Source organism: Colius striatus, chromosome 1 (assembly GCF_028858725.1).
Source record: "Colius striatus isolate bColStr4 chromosome 1, bColStr4.1.hap1, whole genome shotgun sequence".
Lineage (NCBI taxonomy): Eukaryota > Metazoa > Chordata > Aves > Coliiformes > Coliidae > Colius > Colius striatus.
This window is the reverse complement of record NC_084759.1, coordinates 111344292-111361392: the sequence shown is the minus strand read 5'-3', so window position 1 is coordinate 111361392 and position 17101 is coordinate 111344292.

Here is a 17101-nt window from a genome sequence, read left to right as displayed (position 1 = left end):
TCAAGTCCAGCAGTGTGGACACAAATACTGATAATCCAGATCAGATCAGCAAACGGGCTTACAGACATTTGGGCCATGCTTTTACAGTCACCTATATTTCAGCAGTTTACTACACAGGAAAGAAAGAATACAATAAATCTTGGGGATAATGCTAAAGGCAGGGAGAATATCAACTGATGGTTTGAAAAAACATAATAATACATGCAAATCTATTATTTTCTGAACATCTGCAGTTGACACTTTCAGGTTTATAGTAAGTCACCCAAAATGAAGAATGAATACAGACATTGAAAGAGTTCATGATCAAGCTCAGACAGAAGCGTCACACAGATAATTTTAATTTTCAAATTATTGCTTGAAGTCCATACACTTGAGATTTTGATGAGTAGGAGATAATCATCCAGTCTTTTACAATAAAAGAACCAAGGAACATCAAGAGACACTGGGAGGTGTCAGATTTGAAACAAAAAAAACCACAGTCTTTTTTTCATACTCTATACAATTAAACTATTTAATTCCTTGTCAGAGGGATTCAGGATACTCAAAGTTCCTAGAGGTTGAAAGGCAACTGAGCAAGTTGATGAAGGAAAAAAAAAAAATCTATTAAGTCTGTTGAACATAAAAGGATACTCCAGAGTTTCCAGAAGTGCCTGAAAGGTTACACTACCACTCATTCTGTATTTAGACAGGCTTCTGCAACAACCAGTATCAGAGATTGGACATTTAATCTGACCCTATACAGTTGTTCTTATGAGATGTCTGTCTAGAAGTTTCATTTCAAACATTTCAGTTATATGGGGCAGGTGCTAAGTCAGCAGGAACCATTACCATCTCAGCAAGATACCCCTTGGGTGTGTGGGGCACCCAACTCTACAGCAGCCCAATTAGCCTGAGTACCATCAGGCGGAGATCTCTTTCTCTCCTCACAGCAGAGCAATTTTAAGCACCTTTACTTTTCAATTTCTCAAATATAAAAATGTCTCCCCTTCTGCCCCAATTGTGTTGTGAAGAACCGAAAGAAACAAATAAACAGATGACTCCAAGAAATTTGAGAAAATATTAACTGTCAATAACTAGATGATAAAATTTAAACTAGACTTTCAGTTCATCAGACACTATGATTAATTCATTGTAGGCTGCTCTGGAGTGTTGTTAGCAGTAGGTTTAAAACACATGAAGACCTTTACTATTTCCAAATGAACATCTCTTTGGAAGAATCACTAATACCACAAGCTGCAATGACTCTTTCCTGAAATAGTATAAGTTGGATTTATAAGGTGCAATAAGACGTTTAAATTAATCTTTGCATGCCAAATGCATGGTTAACCCCATGGGAAACAAAAAGGGAAGAATTATACATTAGTTTAATAACTTCTTTCTTATTAAGAGAACCAAGCATATATTGCAGTTATTATAAAAATGAAAGAATTATTTTCTAAACTAAATAATCCCTTACAATTGTGCAATTTTTATCCTTTATGATTTTTTAAAAAATGTATCAGAAATAATACTGTGTAATTTGCAATCTGTATACTCTGAGCCCTGATTTAATGAACTGCTTTAAAACTAAGTAGAGAAGCTGTTTAAGGGGGACTAAAGAAGAGCGTGACAGAAGCTTCTTCAGCAGGAACTGTAGAAGTTCCTGACGTGGTGTAGAAATCTGAATCACATACCTCTTCTCATGACCATTTTCCTGCCCCTGATTTTAATTTGTGTTATGTACAGTGGCTTGATCAAAAAGATTGCAGTAAGTTAGATCTGTCAAGTCTGCTGCAGATAACTATCCTATTACTTTAGCAGCCTTGCTGGAAAAATTAATCAACGTCTGTATTGGTAAATATTTTTTTTCCTCTCATGGGCATCCTTATATTACTAAGATACTGATTTTGCAAATACTTACATACTTTCCAAATCACAGCCTTCCATGATGTGCTGTGTGCACCCAAACTTTTAGCGCTAGTCATGAGCAGCAGCAGCATAGCATCTGCCAAAACAGAACATCTACTCATGTGCCAAGTCACACCTCTGACCTTATGTTCCCCTCTTCCATGGGTTCATTAGCTGTTTCAATCTGCCTGTTTTTTTTGCAGCTCTTTATAGGTGTTAAAAAATATGTTTTGTTGCAAGGGCCAAAGATATCACTGCATAAGGATGTGGTGGACATAAATATCTCCATATCCAATGGCATAAAAGGGACCATGGAGAAGAGATATATCACTGCAAATTGTCTCATGTATTTCTACTTGCATGACATAGTTTGGGAATTCGTGTTTTAAAAAACATGGAATGTTGCTTGGCTTGAATGTCCTACTGGCAGTCTTTAAGTTAGATATGCATAGAAAATTTTTTTAAGAATAGGGCATTAGTCTAATGTCATAACTGTCATACACTTCAGTGGAAAAGGTATATGTAAATCAGCAAACAGTAACCTAATTTAGATGTATTTAAAGCCAAAAGTGCAAACAACTCAATACCACAAACCGTAAACCAATCATAGGAGAAAAAAATTATACCTTCCAGTTTATGTATCCTGTTCTAACAGTATGCTCCTACATCTTATAAGGCTCTCACTTCCGTTGCCAAAAGATATCATCTAACAATATGCTCTTCATCTTTACAATTTAACCTAACAGAAAACCTTCATGTGGATATTGCATGCTTTTATACCACTATGTGTGCATATTCGACTGTCACATATATTTTATTGGAGAAGCTATTCATATTCAATGTTGGTGAAGACATTTAGCTTCTCTTAAAACACAGCTGTAATAAAATCCTAACTCCAAAGCAGTTTTCAACAGTTTCTCAAAATCATAATTTATGGTTAAATTTGATGACTCACAAAACCTCAGTATTCACAGCTCTTATGATGGTTCTTGGTTCCTTAGAAGGGAAATGCAATGTAGTCTGTCCTAATATTTGACTTGATGATCTATGAAGAAAAACAGAATTCAGAGCATTTTGCCAACGAGTTGCTGACTGCTTATACTGAAACCCAAAGAAATCTAAAAGCAAGCTGTGCTAAGATGGTAGAATGCTCAAATCACTGGAAAGTAAATAAAAATAAAACTTCTCAATAAAAAAGGAATACTTGTTTATTTAAAATTAGTCAATAAACAGCTCTATGGAAATAGTGATAAAATGAAATGTTTTAAATATTTGGATGTTTATGTGTCTGTACATGTATTCAGCTCTTCGGTTTTTGAATACCTAAATAAAAGTTGTTACTGGGTTTTTATGATGTTCAGAAACTTCATATAATTTTCCCATGTCAGTTGGAGACTACAATTCTTCTGTCTAAAATACCAGATCAAGTATCAAAGACATGTATTGTGAAGGAGTTGTGCTTCATTCCTATTGCCATCATAAATGTGCCAGGGATCTCATACTGCCCTCGCTGGCATGGAATAGGACTTCTAAAGATTTCACTGGAATTAACACTATTATAAGCAGCTGCATATGCAAACAGGTATGGTATTGATTAATTGTGAAGTCAGCTCTCTGGACACAAATTTAAAAAGCCTTTCAGTGAAAGGCAAATTCAGCTTCTTGACAAAAATCATGTTCAATCTACACAGGAAAAGCCTTTAATCTGTTGCCTTATCAATTTTTTCATCCTTGGATCTCACTTAAATTATGACTATATCACTCAAATATGATAGCTCTCCCAGACTGCTTTGTATTTGAGAGCCTAAGGGAAGCATCTCATAATGTTGCATGGCTCAGCTCACCAGTATGTTGCTTTCTCCTTTAGTCTGATTTGCTGGAGTCATAAAAACTTTCATTGACTAAAATAGCCAGTTTATATAGATTGAGTACCACCAGGGAGGAGAAAAGCCTATTTAATGAAAAATAAATCAGATATGAACATAATGGCATCTCAATGGGTTTTACAAAGATTCATTTTAACCAGATGATTTAACAGAATGAATGGGAAATAGGTGGAGAAAGGGGAAAGAGATAAGTGAAAAGAAGGGAAATAAAGTACTTATCTGACTAAATGGAAACACGAAAGAAATACAATAAGCTTTGGAAAGAGCATGGAGGCACATGGGTTTATCGAACTCAGGAAATCAGCAGGCATATCTTCCCTCAAAGAAGCTTTAAATCTCTCTGGTGAAACAAACTCACATACAACCCCACTTTTCATGAATGACTCATGATGACATATTGCTCATTGTTTGCTATGCATTTAATGTATTTCCATCACTTCATAAGCTGTGCTCAGCTACCAGTATTATACGCTTCTTGCAGTTACCTTGATAGCTTTCCTTTTTTCCCTCATTTGAAATGAAGCCACGTGATTACTTAGTTGCAGAAATTCATAATTGACCATGATATAAGGAAAATATGTAAAAGATATAAGGAAAACAATTAAAACCCAGCTGTTCCTTTTGGTCTGGAAAATATTCCTATAATCAATGTTTTTATGGCCTCTGATATAAGTGCCACAGCATCACAAAACCTTCTGGGTCTAGGTCCTAACATCCGCTTTACACTAAACCCAGCATTTTCATATTACATTTTTTATCAGAAAATGGTTTTTCATGTCACCCAAGAATAAAAATTTTCAGTAAGACTCATCTGTGTTTAATTCCTGAAGTCCATCAGCAGAAACCACCATATTCAGAACAGTTACCTCCTTTCCCCTCTATTACTGGCTTATTCAAAAGAAAATATCTGAACTCTGAATCATAAAGTCATAGAATGGTACGGGTTCGAAAGGACCTCTAGAGACCACCTAGTCCAATCCCCCTACTGAAAACGAGATGTGGTGATTTTAAGAAGGAACTGGAAGAATGGTAAACCCACTTACCACTTTCTGTTTGAAGGATTGCTAATTAGAAATATTACAATACTTTTCTACTTGACTTCAAATAAAAGTACATATATCTTGATTTTTAACAAAACAAACTCATAATTTAGAGACCTCTTGGAGGTTACCTCACTAATTTATTATGGACTGTAAAGAAAAAGAATTAATTCCTAATTCTGCAAAGTCTGATACAGGCTTCAAACCTTATGTCTATAATTAGTTTTACCAAGATACACATAAACAACACATAAAGTATATCTGCTTCTGAATTTGATACATACAAGATAAAGGTGACTATAGATCAAGAGAAGACCAGTCTTGATATTGAAGTGTAAAGTTTTTTATTTATCTTTCTAATCTAAGACCTAAACTTAGAATAATCTACCCCCTTCTTCTCTTCCTTGCCTCCTTGCCTTTTTCTTTGCTACTCTTCCTTTTCCCTCTCCTCCCCTCCTTTTGCCTCCCTTCTCCCTGTATTTACTTGACTTTGCTTTCATCACATATACATTTTTTATATATGAGAAAAGGCATATGTTTACTTACTTAAAATTGGGAATTTTAATAGCTGAAGAGAGCAATGTATGTCACATTAAAGTAAATGAGAGATCGGACAGGAAAGGCATCCATACTGATCTAGTCAGTAAGATACCTCTTTGGCTCACTTTTGTAGTGCTGATGAAGAATGAGATAAGATTACTTAATGCGATTTAAGCAAGGACCTAAGCAGACAGAAGAATTCCAAGTCACATTTACAGTTTTTAAGTAGTTAGATCTTTTAATATGATGTTATTTGATATTAAAACAGTAACATCCCGAAGAAATCAGCAGCAAGCGGAGTGATTATTGATTTATTGCGGAAGAAAGCTAGCTGAAGGAGGAGGACTGAAGGCTGTAGATCATGAATGTAGCTAGCTCATGAGGCTGAATCATTCAGATCATCATCCATATGGTCATTTGAAGTTTCCCATTTAACTGTGTTACAAGGACTGTTTTGCTTTCTTTGCTGATTTCCTTGATTTTACAATTATATGTGTCAGGATAAAACTTTACACATCATTGTTTTTTACATTTTTTACTAGATGTACATTTCTGTATGTGTGGGAATCATCTGCAAGCCTTTTTTTTCAAATTATACATATGAAATCACTGCTGAGGTTGCCCATAAAAAAAAAAAAATATTCCCTCTGTTATATTTGAAGCATCAAATGAATGATTGTTTGAAAGATTGTTTAAAATAACAAAAAAAGACTCAAGAGAGAAGTATATTATGCTTTCATTTAACAGAATTTCAAAATCACAGAAAAGTTTGTATTATGCTGTCAAAGTCATAGATTCTGAAGTTTTCCAAAAAGAAACTGAACTCTATTCTTTTTGAGAGAAAAATATAATTATCTGTAATAAAACCAAACAATTCTAGAGAAAAATCGAGGGAGCTTAAGTGACTCGTGTAAGACCACAGAGGAAGTTGACATCAAAATGAACTTCTATCTAGATGGCGTCAAAATACTAAGAAGGAGCTGTTAGCTTAAAACTTCCCTGTTCCAGAGAATGACAGACTATGCTATCCATTGTGAAATGCATCCAGCTCATAGATTTTCGTTTAATGCTAGTTGAAAGTGTTAGCTGCAGTATTATGATAGCTCTTATTATAAAAACACTACTGTGCAGAAGGAATCCCACATATGATATTTGATCAAAGCTGAATGTCACAATGAAGTTCTGTTCATTTTTTGCACAGCAGAAAGGCATTTGAAACGAGATTTTTTTTGATGGCCACCTAGAGGTTTAACCAAATGATTTCTTTTGAGTCTTCTGTCAGCATTTTTACCCTCAGTAACTCAAATTATTCATGACAGAGCAAATACGCAAACTACATTGGTAGAATGCCAGAGGATAAAGGGAAACAAAAGGTTAGTGGAGAAACTTAAGTGCTCTAGACTGCAAAAAGAGTCTGATGTTAAAAAAATATATATTTTTATAACTATAACCTCCTAAACTATCACTAGCAACAAATATAAAATATTTATTATTGCATGAAGATACTTCCTGCTTGTTCAGAATAGTCTAAAAGTATCAGAACATTTTTACTGGAGCTATTTCTCACAGTTTTCATGTCTCCTCTCTCAAAAATATTCCACTAAGCTAAAACTGAGCTAGTAACACAACATCTGAAGATAATCTTGTTACATTCACATAGTGATCATACAAAAGAATGGAAGAACAAACTTTTCCATCCACTTGCCAGAATTACAAGATGTAGAAGGCAAAAGTGTGGCTTAATGGATGATGTTGCATATTTTGATTAGCAAAGTATAATTGTGTATTCACTTTCTCAACATTTGGATGTATTACTATATCCTTCTAAAAATGATGTTAATAGTTAAAATATGTTCTTTTTTAAACAGACTCGGGGAGTGACTGCTCTCCCTGCTCTGGAGTTTGTGATAATCAGTGTAGTTCTGCAGAGTTTTTACAGAATTCATGAGCTGAGAAAGAAATTTTAGTAGGATAAGAATGTCAGCCAAGATCTTGAGTCCAAAATGAGGTATTGAATCTGTTTTACCTTCTTACCAATTCAGACATATAAATTATACACTAGAACTTGTCGACACTAGTGAAAACATGTACCATGTTGTGGGTAGGACACAAAGATGAGTTTGTGAGTGCTGGCCTTACTATGTGCCCCAGCCTGATGTGGTGCTTTTAGTATTAGATGAAAGAAATTAAACTGAGTAGACAGAAATCAGTAATGGGCAAGTGATTCAAGTGCCTTACAGGTAACATTGACATTAACCTTCCCCAAAACTCCACTGTTAGCGCAGCAGTGGAAAAAAATACAACAAAGGCCTTTGAGTCAGGCAGTGTCTCAGCACAAAACAAACATTTAGGATAACCAGAGGATATACATGAAATCAGTTCCTTGTTACAGAGCGACATAGGATACATTGTTATACAGCAACATTTATGTCTTCTATATAAATATTTAGTAAGGTAAATTGTCTGAGTCATCTTTCCCCAGACATCTGGACATAAAGAGAGAACAGTTAATTTTCTCCTTTCCCTAGTTCGAAAGAACAGTCCAAAAGACATTCTGCATCCTGTGACTTGAAAGGGACATAGTTTTACAGGCTTTTGCAAAAAAGAACATTTTAGCTTCAGGCTGTTGAGCAAGGTTTGGAAATGGAAGAGCTCCAGTCTGACAGTACTAAGTGAAAAGTACATGCTTTAGTTCTCTTGAGGCAGTATAGGGCATGCTAGTATTTTTTTTTTTTTTTTTTTTTTTTAGTATTTGAAAAGCTACAGTAAGAGGAAAATTCTGTAAAAAACTTGTTCTATAAAAGGAAGACTTCTTTTCCCACATTAAGTGAAAATTAAAATTTGTGTCAATTTTTAGGAAGGTGTAAGGAATGCCCAACCAAGTAGGCAATGGACTGAACGCTATCAAGGGCTTTAAATATGTTTCACAAGTCCCATATGGTGAGAAAAGCTCTCCTGACAACAGATGTAAGAGCCAGACGCTGAAAGAAACAAGTACAGATAGAATGTCTGATCCTCCAGTTCTCACATGGGGAAAACTGCCTTTGAAGTCCATAGCAATGTGAGCAAGGATTGAAGATTGTCTCACTTTTTTGTCATCCTCTATTGTGCATTTAGTTTAACACCATAATTTTCATCTGAGAGGCCAATTCTCATCTTTTTTCCCCTCCTTATACCATTTTCTCCTTTAGTAGCTATTTTTAGCCTAATTAGCTGCCTATGTGATGTAACCAGATCATTTGGCACCTGTCGTTCAATTATAAAAGGGAAATTTATGCAGAGAGGTATGTTATAGTTTAAAAACATCATTTTATACTCCAAATGTTAAAAGACCCAGATTGACACTCATCTGAGAAACTGCTTTTGAAATCCTACCAGCCCGCACCCCAAAAGATATGAGAGGAAACTGAACACTGCTATCAGTCAGTGACTGGAGCTCTCATTCTGGATGCAGATGAGTTAAGCTCAGTTGGTGGATTTGCCTAATGGGATATCAACATGCTGCAGATGCCAGTAGATGACTTGAACCAGTAGACCAGATTCTTGTGCAAAGACAATGGGCAGTTCTGAGGATTTCAGATCAACTCCTCTGATAAGATAGAAAAAGATATAAGTTTATGGACCTTGAGAGATCAGCGGTTAACATGATATTGAGTTAATTATATCTTAATCTTAATCAGAAGTCGTGGGAGCAGGGACTTTGTTTTCTGTTGTTACTTCTAGCGTATCTGTTGAGAAGATGATCTTCTAGTGTCTTAGAGACTGTAACATCAAACTCTGAAGATGGTACTGCAGAGTCCAGGAGTATGTGGTACCAAAGTACTAATTCTGAATGTTATCACTTGAAACTTAGACACTCAATTTATTTTGTGGATCTATTCTGTCATTATTAGAGACCCTCAGGAAACATTACATATGTTCTACTCTGATTAGCTCATGGAAAGAAGGACACAATCATCAAGCTTGATTACCTATGTATATCAGGGTAGAGTTCATGAGATATTTTAAATCCAAATACTGATACTGTGCTGATTACGTTTAATCAAAGAACAAATAAAAGCATACTCCTTAAAAAATTATGCATCTAAAAATATTTATGTCTATTTGAAAAGCTATTCCTTGTCTGCTATCAATATTAAATGCAACATTGAAAACAGAATGCATGCTCCTTAATATTGACGTTTAAAATGAACCTCCCAGAACTACCAAGTCAAGATTCCTATATCTTCTTTTACTACAAAACTGGAGCTCAATGTAGTAGAGGAGTGTTTTACATTTTCAGTTATTTTAATATTTAATTAATATTTAATAATTGTGGATGTTATTGTTACTTTTAATGCAACTATCACTATTTATTTTTAAGAGATAGTCTTCATCTGGCAAAAAATCTTCACCGTATCTGATCAAGCAGTACCTACCCTTAGATGACTATTGTGGGAACAAAGAATCGGTAATTGTCAAAAACTGCAAACCGACCTTCAGATTATGAGACTGATTGTTGGTGAACGAGATAATTTTACAGAATGTCCTGTTGCAAGTATGAGAAGCAGCAACTTGACAGTGGAAAATAGGCAAAGTCTGAAGATCAGCAGGATGTAAAACCAAAACCAGATATTATGTAACTTTTTACAATAAATTGGGAGCTTGCATACAGCATAGTAACTCTTACTCATGGAAATACCCTTCAGCAAACCTAAGTGGGTTTGGTTTTTCAGCAGGTCTTCCTGATCATGGCTGGCCTGAGACCAGCAATTATAGTCTGCTTCTATTGTTTGTTACTCCTCCCTTTTGCTACGGGGAAAGATGGCAAATCAACCTTTAAATGGAAAGGAGAAATTGTATATATATGTAATGTATCTGGGGTGGTTTTTTGTTCATGTTTAGAATTTTTTTCACATAACACTTTCCAGATTTATGGGTGGAACAAAACAATCAGTATTCTGAGTTTCTAGTGCTTGATAAAATGAGAGCTTTCGATTGATACTTTCTTAATTCTTCTAATATACCTGTATTGTGAGAAGGAACATTAAGTACTGAAGATCCTATTCAGCTAGTTTTAGTTCAAGACAGATTGGAAATGCCTCTCCAAATTACTAGGTTGTCTATTGCAACAAACCATACATAAAATAATATGAGGCAAATTTAACAGTTTTGCTAAAATGCCAATCGACCTAGTTTTGTCAGACTATCAGGTAGAGCAGTCCGATATGCATATTTCTACTGTAGAAGAGGTACAGAATGTTCTTACTCTTTGAGAGTTGGAGTTGACTTTCTAATGTTCAGAATCTTCTTTAAAATAAATTTGTTAACATTGAATACAATTTAAATGGCATTTCAGTATAAAATGCAAACAGAATGATGCCTCTGTAAATCAGTAACCTCATAATCAGAACCAATATAATTTTATTTTTCAGTAAACGTCTTGATTTTTTGAGAGTATTGTAGACTTCACAAAAACTGAGACCCATATTTAACATGCAAGTCTTCTTATTGAAGATTTTATGCTGAACTTTTAAGGGAGCCATTTAAAAGACTGAGAAAATTATGAAAAGGATTTGAACATATTAAATGTGCTGATTATTTAACATTGAAATTATTTCACTTTTTAAAATTTGACAAGAAACAGAAGCTTTAAGATGCTAAAAGCTTCTATTTCAGTCTGTCATTCTCCATGCTGTAATTTCAGTGTCCTCTTAGAATAGTGCCTTCAGCTCACCCTATACTGGGATAAAAATCATGCAAGATTCTTCTTGAGTGTTGTCTGCAAGATAAATGATTCAGGAAGAAATGACACCTACTGTAAGTACATGATTGAGCCTAATTTCTCTTTTCACTAATAATAAAGTGCTTTATCAACAATTTTAGCTTAGCTAGCAGCACACTCTGTTTATGCTATGAATTGTTTAATAAAAACTAGAAGCACAACCAAACAGAAGCTTTCTACCTTCAGGGCTCCCATGCACCTGTTTAGTAAAATTAGAGAAGGTGAAACTTCACAGGAAACACAATATACACTTTGCCATTTTTTTTTCCAGAAAACATATGGTATTTGCAACATACTCTCACAGGTGGGGAAAGATTAAGCTTTCCAGTAATTCTTGTTAAGAGAAATCATCTGGCACAGCCAGAAGCTACAATTATATTTTGGTTCATTAGGTAATATTGAGGTCCATTGAATCAGGAAGGGTCTAGATTACATCTCTCTTACCTGAACTACAGAATGGTTTTGGTTGCAATGGACCTTAAAGATCTAGTTCCATTCCCCCTACCATAGAGACGGACACCTTCCACTAGGCCAGATTGCTCAGAGCTCCATCCAACTTGACTTTGAACACTTCCAGGGATGGGAAATCTACATCTCTCCAGACAACCTACTCCTGTGCCTTGCCACCTTCACAGTGAAGAACTTCCTAACATATAATCAAAATCTTCCCTCTTTCTATTTGAAGCCATTAAACCTTGTCCACTCACTATGTGCCCTTGTAAAAAGCTCTTCTCCAACTTTTTTGTGGCCCCCTTTAGGTACTGAAAGGCTGCTATAAGGTGTCCCTGAAGCTTTTTCTTCTCCAGGCTGAACGTTCTCAACTCTCTCAGCCTGTCTTCATGGCAGAGGTGCTCTAGCCCTCTGGTCATCTTCATGGCCCTCACTTCACCCCAGTCCAATAGGTCCACGTTCTTCTATATTGGGAGCTCCAGAGATGAACACAGCACTCCAGATGGGGTCTCACAAGAACAGAGTAGAGGAGAAGAATCACCTCCCTTGCCCTTCTTATTGCGTTCCTTTTGATGCAGCCCAGAAAATGGTTGGCTTTTTGGGCTGCAAGAGCATTTTGCTGGGTCGTATTGAGTTTCTTATCAATCAACATGTTTGAAGAGCAGAGTAGAATCTGCTAACTAATTAATACTGTTCTAAATTAATCTCTTCGTCTGGTGGAGAGAAAAAAAAAATTACAGTTCTTTCACTTCAAACTTTGGAGATGATAGGATGGGAAAGGAGTGAATTAACATTTATACAGTGCAGATAGACAAAAATCAGGACCCCAAAACAGTCTGGGTAGCTGTTTCCTTGAAAATTGTTGATGTCCCTTAATTAAAAAAACCTAAAAAATAGTTTGTTTAGAATTGACAGGTCATCCTACCTCCATCCCATTTCAGAGAATCTATTCTTTCTTTTCTCTTACCTTCACCCTTGGGATATTTTCACACTATCCCAAAGCCGGAATATTGTAAGCTTCACAGACTAGTCTAAAGCATATGTAAATTCAATGAGAGTTCTTGGCTTTGAAAGGCTAGAAACCACTTTGTTAAGGTTTTTGAAGGTTTTGAAAAAAAATCCATTTTCACTATGTAATGTGGAAAAAACCCCACCACATTTTCACTGGGTAGTGTAAAAAAAAGATGAGATTTTTGCTAACTTCAGGTCAAAGAGAGATTTGTAGCAGAGCACCAGACATCTCGTATCAAAGCAGACTTTCTTTTGAACACAATGTGTTGCCTTGTGACCAGCATTTATACTGTAAATATAATTTCAATATAATTAATCTGAAGCTTGGTGAGAAAGAGTAATGCAATGCTAACATTTTCTGGAACATGTTTTTAAGTACACAATTCTTCTAGCTTGCACTGAATGACTCAGAACTTGAAAAGAAAAATAACCTTTTTTCTTTCATAAAATATTATCTGTGAACTCTGTCAGTTTTAGTACTCTCATCTTGCTCTCTGGCAGATGAAAACACTGCATATAAAGTTATTCTTTTGTTACCATTGCTTTTTAAACTCAAGAAGAATCCCAAGGTATTTTTCCATTATCCACGGAAGCAAAGCTTCATTTTTTTTATAGTAAGATTATCATAAGATTTCTGTTTTTTCAACTTTCAAAAAGTGTAAGACTTTATCCAGACATATATATTCAAGCACTATAACTCTATTTTTATACACTATAAACTGTCTTCCTATAACACTTAATTTTGTTAGATGAACTTTGGGGAAAATATATACTCAAGTGCAGATAGATACTGGACAATGATATGTTACTTCTAATTTATACAGGTAGTTAACAATGTAATATCATGAAGCCAAAAGCTTTGTCTTTTGTTTAAGTATTCTATGCAAAACATTGCAGATTAACAGTAGACTTTGACTAATTTCTGAGTAGGGTTTACCTAAAATGCGTTTTAAAAATATTAAGTAAATATAGGAATAATGAAGGACTAATGTAAAAATAGTGGAATAATGAAATGAATAATGAAAAAAAAGGGTAGTATGTTTATTGCCTTATTAATGCAAGAGTTTTTCATTAGTGTTTTTCCCTTAGCAAACAGTTAGTACTTATTCATAGTTTTATTCCTTACAAAAAATAGGAAGCCGTGCAGAAATCAATGGGGACACTCTTTTACAATCAATACTGTTCATCTTGAACAGATGAGTAACTGGCATGTATTAAATAAAATTACTATTCCATGACTTTACAGGTACTCCTTTTACAGAGCCCACATCACTGCTAAATCACTGCTAAATAAAGGTATAGTATATGTGCAGGAATGTAACTATTTAATAAATAAAAACGAAGTGCACTGAAAACACAAGTAGCCTTCCAAGAATTAGTCAGGAGTTTCTGGTGAGGATTATACTGAGTGCTTAAAAGCCATGATAATGCTTCATGATGCTATTCTTTCTAAGGTAAGGTTCTCTACAGCTTTCGTCTCTTTCTATAAACAAGTGGTACAAAATCTTTGGCAGATCTGGAGTGATGGAGATAGACAGTTGAAAGGTTGAGTCCTGTTCAGCTGTTGTTCATGTCCCTGGGTTACAATTTTCCCTGTAAGAAAGGGGAATATATTCCTTGTGAATGTGCACTTGATATAGGTCATCTTTTGTAACTAATAGCTGAACATTGTGCATGTAATAGATTTATTTTTTAATTTTCTAATAGCAAAAAAACGCATCCTGAAATAGTGTCAACATGTAACAGTCATTGAGTAATTTGTATGAGAGATTCATGTTTTTTATAAAAGTACAAACAGTTCAAAATCAGTCTGCGTTTTTCAAACATCTTTTTATACCTTATTACCTATATTTGCTTTTCTGATAGAGGGAACGTGAACTGAATTATCTAGTAAAATTATAAGAATTTAATGTAGCATACTGTAATATGAATAAAGTGCACACCATACATTAAATTCCAATACAGTTGTGTCATTACAGAGAGTGTAGTACATTATGAAATTGATTCTTCCTCTGTTACAAACGTTGTCTTCTAAAACACACAGAATTATATTAAAATGAAAGATTCAATTTAATGAACATATAAAGCAAAGTCTTTAACTTTCAAATATATTCAATGAAAGATAAATTTTTGAACAGTAAGCTGAAACTGGTAAAGCATCTTCTCCAACTTTACTGTCAGAAAATTAAGAAAAATCAGGGTATATTTTTTTAATTGTGTCCTGATTTCAGAAAACCAGAGACCATTTATCCTCCTAAATGCATAATATTTTAATAGATGTCAGTCAAACAGTAATTACAGTGTCAGGTACAGCAAGCTGCTGTAGTATCTCTAGATATGTCTATTTGTGTTTTGAATATCTCCAGGGATGGAGACTCATCTGTCTCTTTGTGCAACTTGTTTCACTGTTGGATCACTCTCAAAGCAAATCCAAATTTTTCCTTCAGATTTTCCTTCACATTGTTGCCTTTCAGAAATTCCTGAAAGAATTCAAAGATATTATGATTGTGATGGTGAAGATGTCCTTGACATTCAAGAATATGAAGCCAAGGATGCAGAGCAATCTTGGGTCAAGTGTAGCAGTAGCAGAAGAACTGTCTCAAATTATCCATGTCTATCTGCACTTTCAGAAGAAGTATGTCTGTTTAGTAACCATTTTTCTAGCTTGGATTTTAGATTATGTTGAGAAAGCAGCCCTTGGCTGTGAACCCCATAAGCTGGATAGTCTCAAGATCGTTTGATGACTCTGCTGGCCATAGGCTCTGAATGCAGATAAATGACTGTAATCCTTTGTTTCCATAGTGCTAACTGAAACAGAATGAATATTGTTTTATATGTACTATGAATGATCACTTGTTACAAAGGATACATTTGTCTTTGCCATGCCTGTTCCACATTGCAGGCTTATTGTTCTCTTTTGACTCAAGAATACACTAAGTCTCTTTGCCTTCTCTTTCATTTTATGTGTAAGATCTTTTCTTTGTACTACCATTTTTCATCCCATTTTTTTCCACTCAGATTCCTTCTGTGTGATACTTCAATTCTCCTCTCTATTAACAGCGCCTTTTAACTTTTGTCAACTAACATGACCAGTAGTACTTTAATTTTTTATTGGAGATTTTTAAGAAAAATAAACAAAGATTAATTTCAAGTTTGATCTTAAGGAACTAAAACTGTAACCTTCTCCAAGCCTGACACGTCCATTTTCAAAGCAATATGCAGTTGTCTCACCTAGTTTTCAGTCATTTTACCAAACATTTTTTGTTCTGGTTCATGCCTTCTTCATAAACTGAATGCATTCCTAAAGCATCACTTTGCAAGTTCAAATACTTACAACTAAATACATTCTATTATTTAGAAAGCAGCTATCTCTACAATGGAAGATACTGGGATTCCCTCATTTAGCACCTGATATGGCTTGTCTCAAGGCGCAAAAGGTTTTAATTACGTTTGTTAACCAAGGTCACGTGAACAGGAGATAGATCAGGACAAAACTTGTGCAACCACAGAGCTCTCTATGCCAGATATGATCAGGTAGCTGGCCGCCTGTACAAGGGATTTTTAGAGACAGTTTTTGTCTTAAAGAAAGAAATAAAGATATTAAACCAATAAATACTAAAACATAATTGTTGAACTTGAATGAGATAAAGGTAATAATACTTTTGGATTCTTATTCAGACATAACCAGAGTAAGAAAGAAAATGGAGAGGTCAGAGTCAAATGTGTATTTTGTATTGTTTAGTAGGAATACAAGAGGGACACAGGACACTTCGGTGTTTCCTTTAGAAACATCAAGAAGAAAATCAAATTCTCTATCATTTGTATGTAGTCTATTGTGGATTAGTAAATAACACTAGGAAGAAGGGATCTATGCCTGATGTTATCCTGACTTGTAAAGCTGGAACTGACTCATAGAATGAACTAAAACTTCATAACTGTGTGGAATTTATCATAATATATACAGACTCCATAGTGCAAAAGATAAGAGCTTCAGCTATGTGCGTTTGAGTAGGGATATATATACACAAATATATATCTATATATAAAATAAATATATAGGTACATACGTATATAGGTGTAGACAGATACATATATGATCAAGCAGATTTCATAACTATTTTGGAGTTAATACTATCACGCTGGTAGGAGCTTAGTTGAGTCAAGAGATGTCTATGCACTCTTTTAAAACAAATTTTAACAGTTTTCATATAACAAGAGGAAGCTAAATCCACAAGGGGAAGCTAAATTTTAATGTAAATATTTCAAACTCAATAAATACTGTGAAGTAGAAGAGAAATGCAGAACAGAGTTATTTTTCCTCTGCTCACTAAGTATAATACAAAAACTCATGGAAAAAATAAGTAATGATAGTGATAATAACTTAAATGCATTTTATATCAGTTGGCTGCTCATTTTGAAAGTAAGGAATATAATCAGGTCAATGCAGTTCACAAAAGACAACTATAATGATAGGTCATGCTTTTCAACTGTTATGAGGATGACTGGTTCATTTACTCTCCTTA